The sequence below is a fragment of the Dendropsophus ebraccatus genome, chromosome 15 (genome assembly GCF_027789765.1).
Source record: "Dendropsophus ebraccatus isolate aDenEbr1 chromosome 15, aDenEbr1.pat, whole genome shotgun sequence".
In the NCBI taxonomy this organism is placed as follows: Eukaryota; Metazoa; Chordata; class Amphibia; order Anura; family Hylidae; genus Dendropsophus; species Dendropsophus ebraccatus.
In genome coordinates this window covers 25,017,230-25,030,333 of record NC_091468.1, presented here as the reverse complement: position 1 = coordinate 25,030,333, position 13,104 = coordinate 25,017,230, and positions in this window count along the sequence as shown.

Sequence of the window (13,104 nt, the reverse complement as noted above, 5' to 3'; positions counted from 1 at the left end):
TCCGAAATCTGTCTCCGAAATCTGTCTCCGAAATCTGTCTCCGAAATCTGTCTCCGAAATCTGTCTCCGAAATCTGTCTCCGAAATCTGTCTCCGAAATCTGTCTCCGAAATCTGTCTCCGAAATCTGTCTCCGAAATCTGTCTCCGAAATCTGTCTCCGAAATCTGTCTCCGAAATCTGTCTCCGAAATCTGTCTCCGAAATCTGTCTCCGAAATCTGTCTCCGAAATCTGTCTCCGAAATCTGTCTCCGAAATCTGTCTCCGAAATCTGTCTCCGAAATCTGTCTCCGAAATCTGTCTCCGAAATCTGTCTCCGAAATCTGTCTCCGAAATCTGTCTCCGAAATCTGTCTCCGAAATCTGTCTCCGAAATCTGTCTCCGAAATCTGTCTCCGAAATCTGTCTCCGAAATCTGTCTCCGAAATCTGTCTCCGAAATCTGTCTCCGAAATCTGTCTCCGAAATCTGTCTCCGAAATCTGTCTCCGAAATCTGTCTCCGAAATCTGTCTCCGAAATCTGTCTCCGAAATCTGTCTCCGAAATCTGTCTCCGAAATCTGTCTCCGAAATCTGTCTCCGAAATCTGTCTCCGAAATCTGTCTCCGAAATCTGTCTCCGAAATCTGTCTCCGAAATCTGTCTCCGAAATCTGTCTCCGAAATCTGTCTCCGAAATCTGTCTCCGAAATCTGTCTCCGAAATCTGTCTCCGAAATCTGTCTCCGAAATCTGTCTCCGAAATCTGTCTCCGAAATCTGTCTCCGAAATCTGTCTCCGAAATCTGTCTCCGAAATCTGTCTCCGAAATCTGTCTCCGAAATCTGTCTCCGAAATCTGTCTCCGAAATCTGTCTCCGAAATCTGTCTCCGAAATCTGTCTCCGAAATCTGTCTCCGAAATCTGTCTCCGAAATCTGTCTCCGAAATCTGTCTCCGAAATCTGTCTCCGAAATCTGTCTCCGAAATCTGTCTCCGAAATCTGTCTCCGAAATCTGTCTCCGAAATCTGTCTCCGAAATCTGTCTCCGAAATCTGTCTCCGAAATCTGTCTCCGAAATCTGTCTCCGAAATCTGTCTCCGAAATCTGTCTCCGAAATCTGTCTCCGAAATCTGTCTCCGAAATCTGTCTCCGAAATCTGTCTCCGAAATCTGTCTCCGAAATCTGTCTCCGAAATCTGTCTCCGAAATCTGTCTCCGAAATCTGTCTCCGAAATCTGTCTCCGAAATCTGTCTCCGAAATCTGTCTCCGAAATCTGTCTCCGAAATCTGTCTCCGAAATCTGTCTCCGAAATCTGTCTCCGAAATCTGTCTCCGAAATCTGTCTCCGAAATCTGTCTCCGAAATCTGTCTCCGAAATCTGTCTCCGAAATCTGTCTCCGAAATCTGTCTCCGAAATCTGTCTCCGAAATCTGTCTCCGAAATCTGTCTCCGAAATCTGTCTCCGAAATCTGTCTCCGAAATCTGTCTCCGAAATCTGTCTCCGAAATCTGTCTCCGAAATCTGTCTCCGAAATCTGTCTCCGAAATCTGTCTCCGAAATCTGTCTCCGAAATCTGTCTCCGAAATCTGTCTCCGAAATCTGTCTCCGAAATCTGTCTCCGAAATCTGTCTCCGAAATCTGTCTCCGAAATCTGTCTCCGAAATCTGTCTCCGAAATCTGTCTCCGAAATCTGTCTCCGAAATCTGTCTCCGAAATCTGTCTCCGAAATCTGTCTCCGAAATCTGTCTCCGAAATCTGTCTCCGAAATCTGTCTCCGAAATCTGTCTCCGAAATCTGTCTCCGAAATCTGTCTCCGAAATCTGTCTCCGAAATCTGTCTCCGAAATCTGTCTCCGAAATCTGTCTCCGAAATCTGTCTCCGAAATCTGTCTCCGAAATCTGTCTCCGAAATCTGTCTCCGAAATCTGTCTCCGAAATCTGTCTCCGAAATCTGTCTCCGAAATCTGTCTCCGAAATCTGTCTCCGAAATCTGTCTCCGAAATCTGTCTCCGAAATCTGTCTCCGAAATCTGTCTCCGAAATCTGTCTCCGAAATCTGTCTCCGAAATCTGTCTCCGAAATCTGTCTCCGAAATCTGTCTCCGAAATCTGTCTCCGAAATCTGTCTCCGAAATCTGTCTCCGAAATCTGTCTCCGAAATCTGTCTCCGAAATCTGTCTCCGAAATCTGTCTCCGAAATCTGTCTCCGAAATCTGTCTCCGAAATCTGTCTCCGAAATCTGTCTCCGAAATCTGTCTCCGAAATCTGTCTCCGAAATCTGTCTCCGAAATCTGTCTCCGAAATCTGTCTCCGAAATCTGTCTCCGAAATCTGTCTCCGAAATCTGTCTCCGAAATCTGTCTCCGAAATCTGTCTCCGAAATCTGTCTCCGAAATCTGTCTCCGAAATCTGTCTCCGAAATCTGTCTCCGAAATCTGTCTCCGAAATCTGTCTCCGAAATCTGTCTCCGAAATCTGTCTCCGAAATCTGTCTCCGAAATCTGTCTCCGAAATCTGTCTCCGAAATCTGTCTCCGAAATCTGTCTCCGAAATCTGTCTCCGAAATCTGTCTCCGAAATCTGTCTCCGAAATCTGTCTCCGAAATCTGTCTCCGAAATCTGTCTCCGAAATCTGTCTCCGAAATCTGTCTCCGAAATCTGTCTCCGAAATCTGTCTCCGAAATCTGTCTCCGAAATCTGTCTCCGAAATCTGTCTCCGAAATCTGTCTCCGAAATCTGTCTCCGAAATCTGTCTCCGAAATCTGTCTCCGAAATCTGTCTCCGAAATCTGTCTCCGAAATCTGTCTCCGAAATCTGTCTCCGAAATCTGTCTCCGAAATCTGTCTCCGAAATCTGTCTCCGAAATCTGTCTCCGAAATCTGTCTCCGAAATCTGTCTCCGAAATCTGTCTCCGAAATCTGTCTCCGAAATCTGTCTCCGAAATCTGTCTCCGAAATCTGTCTCCGAAATCTGTCTCCGAAATCTGTCTCCGAAATCTGTCTCCGAAATCTGTCTCCGAAATCTGTCTCCGAAATCTGTCTCCGAAATCTGTCTCCGAAATCTGTCTCCGAAATCTGTCTCCGAAATCTGTCTCCGAAATCTGTCTCCGAAATCTGTCTCCGAAATCTGTCTCCGAAATCTGTCTCCGAAATCTGTCTCCGAAATCTGTCTCCGAAATCTGTCTCCGAAATCTGTCTCCGAAATCTGTCTCCGAAATCTGTCTCCGAAATCTGTCTCCGAAATCTGTCTCCGAAATCTGTCTCCGAAATCTGTCTCCGAAATCTGTCTCCGAAATCTGTCTCCGAAATCTGTCTCCGAAATCTGTCTCCGAAATCTGTCTCCGAAATCTGTCTCCGAAATCTGTCTCCGAAATCTGTCTCCGAAATCTGTCTCCGAAATCTGTCTCCGAAATCTGTCTCCGAAATCTGTCTCCGAAATCTGTCTCCGAAATCTGTCTCCGAAATCTGTCTCCGAAATCTGTCTCCGAAATCTGTCTCCGAAATCTGTCTCCGAAATCTGTCTCCGAAATCTGTCTCCGAAATCTGTCTCCGAAATCTGTCTCCGAAATCTGTCTCCGAAATCTGTCTCCGAAATCTGTCTCCGAAATCTGTCTCCGAAATCTGTCTCCGAAATCTGTCTCCGAAATCTGTCTCCGAAATCTGTCTCCGAAATCTGTCTCCGAAATCTGTCTCCGAAATCTGTCTCCGAAATCTGTCTCCGAAATCTGTCTCCGAAATCTGTCTCCGAAATCTGTCTCCGAAATCTGTCTCCGAAATCTGTCTCCGAAATCTGTCTCCGAAATCTGTCTCCGAAATCTGTCTCCGAAATCTGTCTCCGAAATCTGTCTCCGAAATCTGTCTCCGAAATCTGTCTCCGAAATCTGTCTCCGAAATCTGTCTCCGAAATCTGTCTCCGAAATCTGTCTCCGAAATCTGTCTCCGAAATCTGTCTCCGAAATCTGTCTCCGAAATCTGTCTCCGAAATCTGTCTCCGAAATCTGTCTCCGAAATCTGTCTCCGAAATCTGTCTCCGAAATCTGTCTCCGAAATCTGTCTCCGAAATCTGTCTCCGAAATCTGTCTCCGAAATCTGTCTCCGAAATCTGTCTCCGAAATCTGTCTCCGAAATCTGTCTCCGAAATCTGTCTCCGAAATCTGTCTCCGAAATCTGTCTCCGAAATCTGTCTCCGAAATCTGTCTCCGAAATCTGTCTCCGAAATCTGTCTCCGAAATCTGTCTCCGAAATCTGTCTCCGAAATCTGTCTCCGAAATCTGTCTCCGAAATCTGTCTCCGAAATCTGTCTCCGAAATCTGTCTCCGAAATCGGTCTCCGAAATCTGTCTCCGAAATCTGTCTCCGAAATCTGTCTCCGAAATCTGTCTCCGAAATCTGTCTCCGAAATCTGTCTCCGAAATCTGTCTCCGAAATCTGTCTCCGAAATCTGTCTCCGAAATCTGTCTCCGAATCTGTCTCCGAAATCTGTCTCCGAAATCTGTCTCCGAAATCTGTCTCCGAAATCTGTCTCCGAAATCTGTCTCCGAAATCTGTCTCCGAAATCTGTCTCCGAAATCTGTCTCCGAAATCTGTCTCCGAAATCTGTCTCCGAAATCTGTCTCCGAAATCTGTCTCCGAAATCTGTCTCCGAAATCTGTCTCCGAAATCTGTCTCCGAAATCTGTCTCCGAAATCTGTCTCCGAAATCTGTCTCCGAAATCTGTCTCCGAAATCTGTCTCCGAAATCTGTCTCCGAAATCTGTCTCCGAAATCTGTCTCCGAAATCTGTCTCCGAAATCTGTCTCCGAAATCTGTCTCCGAAATCTGTCTCCGAAATCTGTCTCCGAAATCTGTCTCCGAAATCTGTCTCCGAAATCTGTCTCCGAAATCTGTCTCCGAAATCTGTCTCCGAAATCTGTCTCCGAAATCTGTCTCCGAAATCTGTCTCCGAAATCTGTCTCCGAAATCTGTCTCCGAAATCTGTCTCCGAAATCTGTCTCCGAAATCTGTCTCCGAAATCTGTCTCCGAAATCTGTCTCCGAAATCTGTCTCCGAAATCTGTCTCCGAAATCTGTCTCCGAAATCTGTCTCCGAAATCTGTCTCCGAAATCTGTCTCCGAAATCTGTCTCCGAAATCTGTCTCCGAAATCTGTCTCCGAAATCTGTCTCCGAAATCTGTCTCCGAAATCTGTCTCCGAAATCTGTCTCCGAAATCTGTCTCCGAAATCTGTCTCCGAAATCTGTCTCCGAAATCTGTCTCCGAAATCTGTCTCCGAAATCTGTCTCCGAAATCTGTCTCCGAAATCTGTCTCCGAAATCTGTCTCCGAAATCTGTCTCCGAAATCTGTCTCCGAAATCTGTCTCCGAAATCTGTCTCCGAAATCTGTCTCCGAAATCTGTCTCCGAAATCTGTCTCCGAAATCTGTCTCCGAAATCTGTCTCCGAAATCTGTCTCCGAAATCTGTCTCCGAAATCTGTCTCCGAAATCTGTCTCCGAAATCTGTCTCCGAAATCTGTCTCCGAAATCTGTCTCCGAAATCTGTCTCCGAAATCTGTCTCCGAAATCTGTCTCCGAAATCTGTCTCCGAAATCTGTCTCCGAAATCTGTCTCCGAAATCTGTCTCCGAAATCTGTCTCCGAAATCTGTCTCCGAAATCTGTCTCCGAAATCTGTCTCCGAAATCTGTCTCCGAAATCTGTCTCCGAAATCTGTCTCCGAAATCTGTCTCCGAAATCTGTCTCCGAAATCTGTCTCCGAAATCTGTCTCCGAAATCTGTCTCCGAAATCTGTCTCCGAAATCTGTCTCCGAAATCTGTCTCCGAAATCTGTCTCCGAAATCTGTCTCCGAAATCTGTCTCCGAAATCTGTCTCCGAAATCTGTCTCCGAAATCTGTCTCCGAAATCTGTCTCCGAAATCTGTCTCCGAAATCTGTCTCCGAAATCTGTCTCCGAAATCTGTCTCCGAAATCTGTCTCCGAAATCTGTCTCCGAAATCTGTCTCCGAAATCTGTCTCCGAAATCTGTCTCCGAAATCTGTCTCCGAAATCTGTCTCCGAAATCTGTCTCCGAAATCTGTCTCCGAAATCTGTCTCCGAAATCTGTCTCCGAAATCTGTCTCCGAAATCTGTCTCCGAAATCTGTCTCCGAAATCTGTCTCCGAAATCTGTCTCCGAAATCTGTCTCCGAAATCTGTCTCCGAAATCTGTCTCCGAAATCTGTCTCCGAAATCTGTCTCCGAAATCTGTCTCCGAAATCTGTCTCCGAAATCTGTCTCCGAAATCTGTCTCCGAAATCTGTCTCCGAAATCTGTCTCCGAAATCTGTCTCCGAAATCTGTCTCCGAAATCTGTCTCCGAAATCTGTCTCCGAAATCTGTCTCCGAAATCTGTCTCCGAAATCTGTCTCCGAAATCTGTCTCCGAAATCTGTCTCCGAAATCTGTCTCCGAAATCTGTCTCCGAAATCTGTCTCCGAAATCTGTCTCCGAAATCTGTCTCCGAAATCTGTCTCCGAAATCTGTCTCCGAAATCTGTCTCCGAAATCTGTCTCCGAAATCTGTCTCCGAAATCTGTCTCCGAAATCTGTCTCCGAAATCTGTCTCCGAAATCTGTCTCCGAAATCTGTCTCCGAAATCTGTCTCCGAAATCTGTCTCCGAAATCTGTCTCCGAAATCTGTCTCCGAAATCTGTCTCCGAAATCTGTCTCCGAAATCTGTCTCCGAAATCTGTCTCCGAAATCTGTCTCCGAAATCTGTCTCCGAAATCTGTCTCCGAAATCTGTCTCCGAAATCTGTCTCCGAAATCTGTCTCCGAAATCTGTCTCCGAAATCTGTCTCCGAAATCTGTCTCCGAAATCTGTCTCCGAAATCTGTCTCCGAAATCTGTCTCCGAAATCTGTCTCCGAAATCTGTCTCCGAAATCTGTCTCCGAAATCTGTCTCCGAAATCTGTCTCCGAAATCTGTCTCCGAAATCTGTCTCCGAAATCTGTCTCCGAAATCTGTCTCCGAAATCTGTCTCCGAAATCTGTCTCCGAAATCTGTCTCCGAAATCTGTCTCCGAAATCTGTCTCCGAAATCTGTCTCCGAAATCTGTCTCCGAAATCTGTCTCCGAAATCTGTCTCCGAAATCTGTCTCCGAAATCTGTCTCCGAAATCTGTCTCCGAAATCTGTCTCCGAAATCTGTCTCCGAAATCTGTCTCCGAAATCTGTCTCCGAAATCTGTCTCCGAAATCTGTCTCCGAAATCTGTCTCCGAAATCTGTCTCCGAAATCTGTCTCCGAAATCTGTCTCCGAAATCTGTCTCCGAAATCTGTCTCCGAAATCTGTCTCCGAAATCTGTCTCCGAAATCTGTCTCCGAAATCTGTCTCCGAAATCTGTCTCCGAAATCTGTCTCCGAAATCTGTCTCCGAAATCTGTCTCCGAAATCTGTCTCCGAAATCTGTCTCCGAAATCTGTCTCCGAAATCTGTCTCCGAAATCTGTCTCCGAAATCTGTCTCCGAAATCTGTCTCCGAAATCTGTCTCCGATGTATACACCATGAATAGACTGTACACAGTAAAATCATCTCAGTGTAATAAGAAATACTCAACCAGAAATAAAAGAAAATGCAGCAGATATTAATGGTGGGTTCTTTTATTAGAGCCTAGCATTAGTAGAAGCTGCTGCAGAACATCTTTGGGAGCAAACCTGTCAATCACTTGAGACACTACTGACATACACAAACACACACATATACACCAGTGCTACAGACATTGCTGACATACACACACATATAGCCCCAGATACATACACATACTGACATAACAATATACACAGATACATATATACACACACTGACATATACATCTACCCACAGATACATATATACACTCACTGACACACATACACAGCACTTACAGCTCCCAGGCTTCCCCTACTCCTCCTGTAGTCCGGGCTGATCTTCACATAGAAGTATTGAGGACCTTTGGGTCATGTGACCCAAAGGTCCTTCATCCCTCTCCTGTGCCGTCTGGCAGGTCCTGCTCCTCTGTTCAGCCCGCTCACCCGGCACTACAGTGAGGGGGCTGAACAGTGCAGTGGGGGTCCCTCTTCCTCTCTGGACCCCTGGGGGAGCGGGGTACCTACCATGAAGGCAGGGCAGGTATCCTCGGGCCCCCTTTCTGCAGAGGCCCCATAGCAGTCGCCTTCCCTGCCTTCATTGTAGCTACGCCACTGGTGGTCACACAGCCTCTGAACCCCCCCCTCAACCACTATCCTGTGCTTTATACTATTTCGAGCAAGTAATAAAGATATTTTGTGATATATCAGTGTTTGACTATTTTCTGGATATCACAAGTTTTTTACTTCCTATCTCTGCCAGTCTCTCTCTCCCTCTCTCTACATCCCTGTAAATATCTACTTGTTTGCCTATCTATCTATGTGCTTTCCCTCCCTAACTAGCACGGAGTTCCTCTCTCTCTGCAGTCTAGACACACAATGAGAAAGAGCATGGACGCTCAGGCACTTCCTGTTCCTGGAGTGACGTCACACACCTTGATATTCACATAATAAAAGGATAAAAGGGATTATAGGAGTAATAATTCATTATATTCTCTTTAATTCTGTGAAAACAATACAGTTTTGCGACGCTGTTGCAGTTTTAACGAACTTCGTCACGAACCTTTTGAAAGTTTGGTTTGATACCAAACCAAACCAAAGTTTGGTTCGGCTCATCCCTAATTACAATAAATTGGAGCTCCAGGTAGAGGTTAAAAAAATGAAACTTCTGCAGAAGCATACAGCATTACTTATCTATACCAGTTTTGAAACTACCAAAATCCATTTATTTCGGGGAGTTTTGTTCTGTTTTGTGTTTCTGTATTTCCTGGTTGAGCAATTCCCAGAATGCAGTACTGGTTCCAGAATGCAATGCTTTTCCTCAGCTGTTCATCACAGTTCTCCACCCTGCCCATTCGCCGCCCAAATCTGTTGCAGAACATCTAAGCTACGTTCACACATTGCAGTTTCAATGTGTTATGATACGTTTACACAGAGAGATTTATCTGACAGATTTTGAAAGCCAAAGCCAGGAATGGATTTGAAAAGATGAGGAATCTCAGTATTTCCTTTATGACCTGTTCCCTGTTTATAGTCTGATCCTGGCTTTGGCTTAAAAAAAATCTGTCAGATAAATCTCTGTGTAAACGCACCATGACTGAATTATTTGCAGTACTTTATAATTTCATTGTGGTCCCACCCACACAGTTACTACCTGTAACACCACACAGCACACTATATTCTCTACCTATAACATTGATATTGGAATAAAGTAAAAAAAAAAAAAAAAAAAAAAAACTTTTTGAATTTATTTTTTTCCCCCCATTTCCATGTACATATTATGATCAAGCATCTTTTATCTTTGAAGTTGAGCCCCACAATAAGGAGTTTATCTAATATTATCTTACATGGGATATACTGTTTATGCCTCGTTTTTTCTCCAGGTTGAATTGGCAGTGCTGGCTCTGATCTCTGCCATTTGGCATCATTTACTTGTGTTGCTGCATCATTTTTGTGAATACGCTGCAGTTCTGCAATGAAACTCTAACTTGTGTGAACACGGCCCAAATTTCACTTCACACTTCTGCACATTCAGCGAAATCAGTGCAGCAGCTGCTTCTGGACGGTCAGAGATGGTGATTCACTCAGGGGATTGGGGGATCCAGCCAACATGTTCATCCTGCTGTAAGTTCGTCTGCCTATAGGGCATGCAGGGCACGGATCTGTTACATGTGAACGCACCCTTAGGGTACAAACACACACTGCATATATGCTGCGTATTTACTGCTGCGATACGCAGCAAATACGCAGCAGATTAGATCTAAGTAACTGAACACAGCATCAAACCTGCTGCGTATCTGCTGCGTATACGGTGTGTGTGTTTGTACCCTTAGGGTATAAACACACACACCGTATACGCAGCGTATTTACTGCTGCGATACGCAGCAAATACGCAACAGATTAGATCTAAATAACTGAACACAGCATCAAATCTGCACCATCAAATCTGCTGCAGATCTGCTGCGTATACGGTATGTGTGTTTGTACCCTTAAAGGAGAAGTCCAGCAGACTGTGTACAGCCGTCCCCTGTCCCGTCCAGCAAGAAGGGGTCATGGCTAGGTTATACAGCGCTGCATTCTCTACTACTGCTACAGGGAGAGAGGAGGGAGGGGGGAGAGAGAGCGGAGGGAGTGAGTGAGTGTCCGGAGAAGGAGGAGATAGAGGCTACAGCCGAGTACTCGCTCCTGTCCACTCCCTCCGCTCTCTCTCCCTGTAGCAGCAGCAATCAACGCAATAACCCAGCCGTGACCCTTTCTTGCTGGACGGGACAGGGGACGGCTGTACACAGGCTGCTAGAAGGAGGATGGGACACAGGCTGCTGCTGGGACCATAGCTGTATGTGGAGCAGAGGGGCTGGCTGAAACTTGTAGTGCCGTAGTTTCTGATTCCCAGCACTACAAGCTCCTGCCAGCCACTCTGCTCACATACAGCTATGGTCTGTGTCACATCCACTGTACAGTCCAGCGATCTCTGCTGCTACAGGGAGAAGGGAGGGAGGGGGGTGGATAGGGTACTCGCCTGCAGCCGCTGTCTCCTTCATCTCCGGACACAGTGGATTATGCAGGAACGCCTCCAGTACGCCCCTGTCCTGACATTATTGGCTGGGAGGCGTGCCAGAGAAGGAGGGGAGTTACCGGCCTACAGGGAGGAACGCCCTGGATCATGACGTTGCCGGCTCCACGTCACGACCCAGGGAAGCACTCAGAGACCAGAGATCGTCGTGACATCAGTAATGAAGCAGGAACTACACAACTTCCGGCAGCGAAAGTGAAGGAAAAAAGTGGGGTAAAGCCATGGAATCAGCAACCAGTGTACATTTAAAAGTTATGTAACTTTACATGTGGCGAGGAACTATAGAAAAAAAATTTCACCGGACTTCTCCTTTAATGTACTTTTAGGCTACAAACCCACTTGGCGGGTCTGCAGCGAGTCTCCTTGCTGCGTTTTTGCAGCGAGACTCGCTGCAGATCCCAGCCCTATACTTTCATTAGCAGAGAAACTCGCAGCAGGGATGTACATCCCTGCTGCGATTTTGTCTGCAGCCCGCCCCATTAACCCCCTAGCCGCCGGACATTATACATGACCAGGTCCCCGTTCCTGCTTGCTTCGGGGCTCCCGGTGTCTTCACGGGCCCACCCAGCCAATCAGTGCGCTGCGGCGGGGCAGCACACTGATTGGCCGGGCGGAACGTGCGGGAGCTGCCGAAGCAAGCAGGAGCAGGGACCTGGTAATGTATATCCTGCCCGCCCCCCCTGCAGCCCCGATCGCCCCCGGCCGTACGATCGCCCCCCACACCCCCCGACCGCACGATCTCCCCTCGCACCCCTGGCCCGTACGATCGCCCCCCCACCCCCCGGCTGCACGATCGCCCCCCGCACCCCCCGGCCGCACGATCGCCCCCCGTACCCCCCGGCCGCACGATTGCCCCCCGCAGCCCCCATCGCCCCCGGCCCTCGTGCGGCCGGGGGCTGCGGGGGGCGATCATGCGGCCGGGGGGTGCGGGGGGCGATCCTGCGGCCATGGGGGTGCGGGGGGAGATCATGCGGCCGGGGGCGATCGGGGCTGCAGGGGGGGGCGGGCAGGATATACATTACCAGGTCCCCGCTCCTGCTTGCTTCGGCGGCTCCCGTCACGTTCTGCCCGGCCAATCAGTGCGCTGCCCCGCCGTGAAGACACCGGGAGCCCCGAAGCAAGCAGGAACGGGGACCCGGTAATGTATAATGTCCGGCGGCTAGGGGGTTAATGGGGAGGGCTGCAGACAAAATCGCAGCAGGGATGTACATCCCTGCTGCGAGTTTCTCTGCTAATGAAAGTATAGGGCTGGGATCTGCAGCGAGTCTCGCTGCAAAAACGCAGCAAGGAGACTCGCTGCAGATCCGGCAAGTGGGTTTGTACTCTTAACAGAATTTTTTTTCCTTATGTGGAATAGCCCTGTGTGCCTTGTACTAAAGTCACCCAGTATAAGAATGACCATGGACTGTATTAGACCATGGGAGAGATTCATCAAACATGGAGTACAGTGAAACTGGCTCAGTTGCCCTTAGCAACAAATCAGATTCTACCTTTCATTTTCCAAAGAGTCTGTGAGGAATGAAAGGTGGAATCTGATTGGTTGCTAAGGGCAACTGAGCCAGTTTTACTTTACACCATGTTGGATAAATCTCCCCCCTAGTCTCTATTTCCTTGTTTTGACCTTCTCCACATCTAATAGCACCATTGTGTTATGTAATGCCTCTATTCCTGATCAATTTGCACTGATAGGGCGGGTTGACACTACGGAATTCTCACAGAATTCCGTCAGCTGTCCGCCCGCACGGGCACACGCTTTTCCGCCGGCTCCATAGACACCATTCTATGGGCCGGCGTATTCCGCGATCCGCTAAAAGAAGTGACATGACACTTCTTTCAGTGTATAGCGGAATACGCCGGCCCATAGAATGGTGTCTATGGGGGCCGGCGGAAAGGCGCCCAGATGTGCGGGTGGACAGCTGACGGAATTCCGCAGACATTGTCCGCGAGAATTCCGTAGTGTGAACCCGCCCATTATAATGGTCTGCTGCAGACCATCTGAATGGATTGCCGAGCCGGGATCAGCGTCATTAAGACGCTGAGCCCCGGCCGGCTCATTAGAACGGGGGGGGGGGGAGATCCCCCACTAGACACCAGGGAGAGGGGGCACAGCTGCTATTCAAATGCAGCTGTCAGCTTTGAAAGCGGCATTTGAATAGTTAATTAGCCGGCCGCGGCGATCGGCCGCGCCGGCTAATACACGCGGTCCCTGGCTGCACTTAGCAACCGGGGACCGCGCGCTGCAGAGAGGGCTCACGCTGGGAGCCCTCTCTGTTTACTCTTAACGGCCGCATGACGGGTATACCCGTCATGCGTCGTTAAGAGGTTAAAGAGACAGAAATGTTATGTTCACACACTGTTGAAATTAAGTGGATGGGCGTCATTTAATAGCAAATAATGGCCGTTGTTTTAAAATAACGGTAATGATTTGCCATTAAGTGACGGCTATCCACTCAATTTCAACAGTATGTGAACGTAGCCTTTC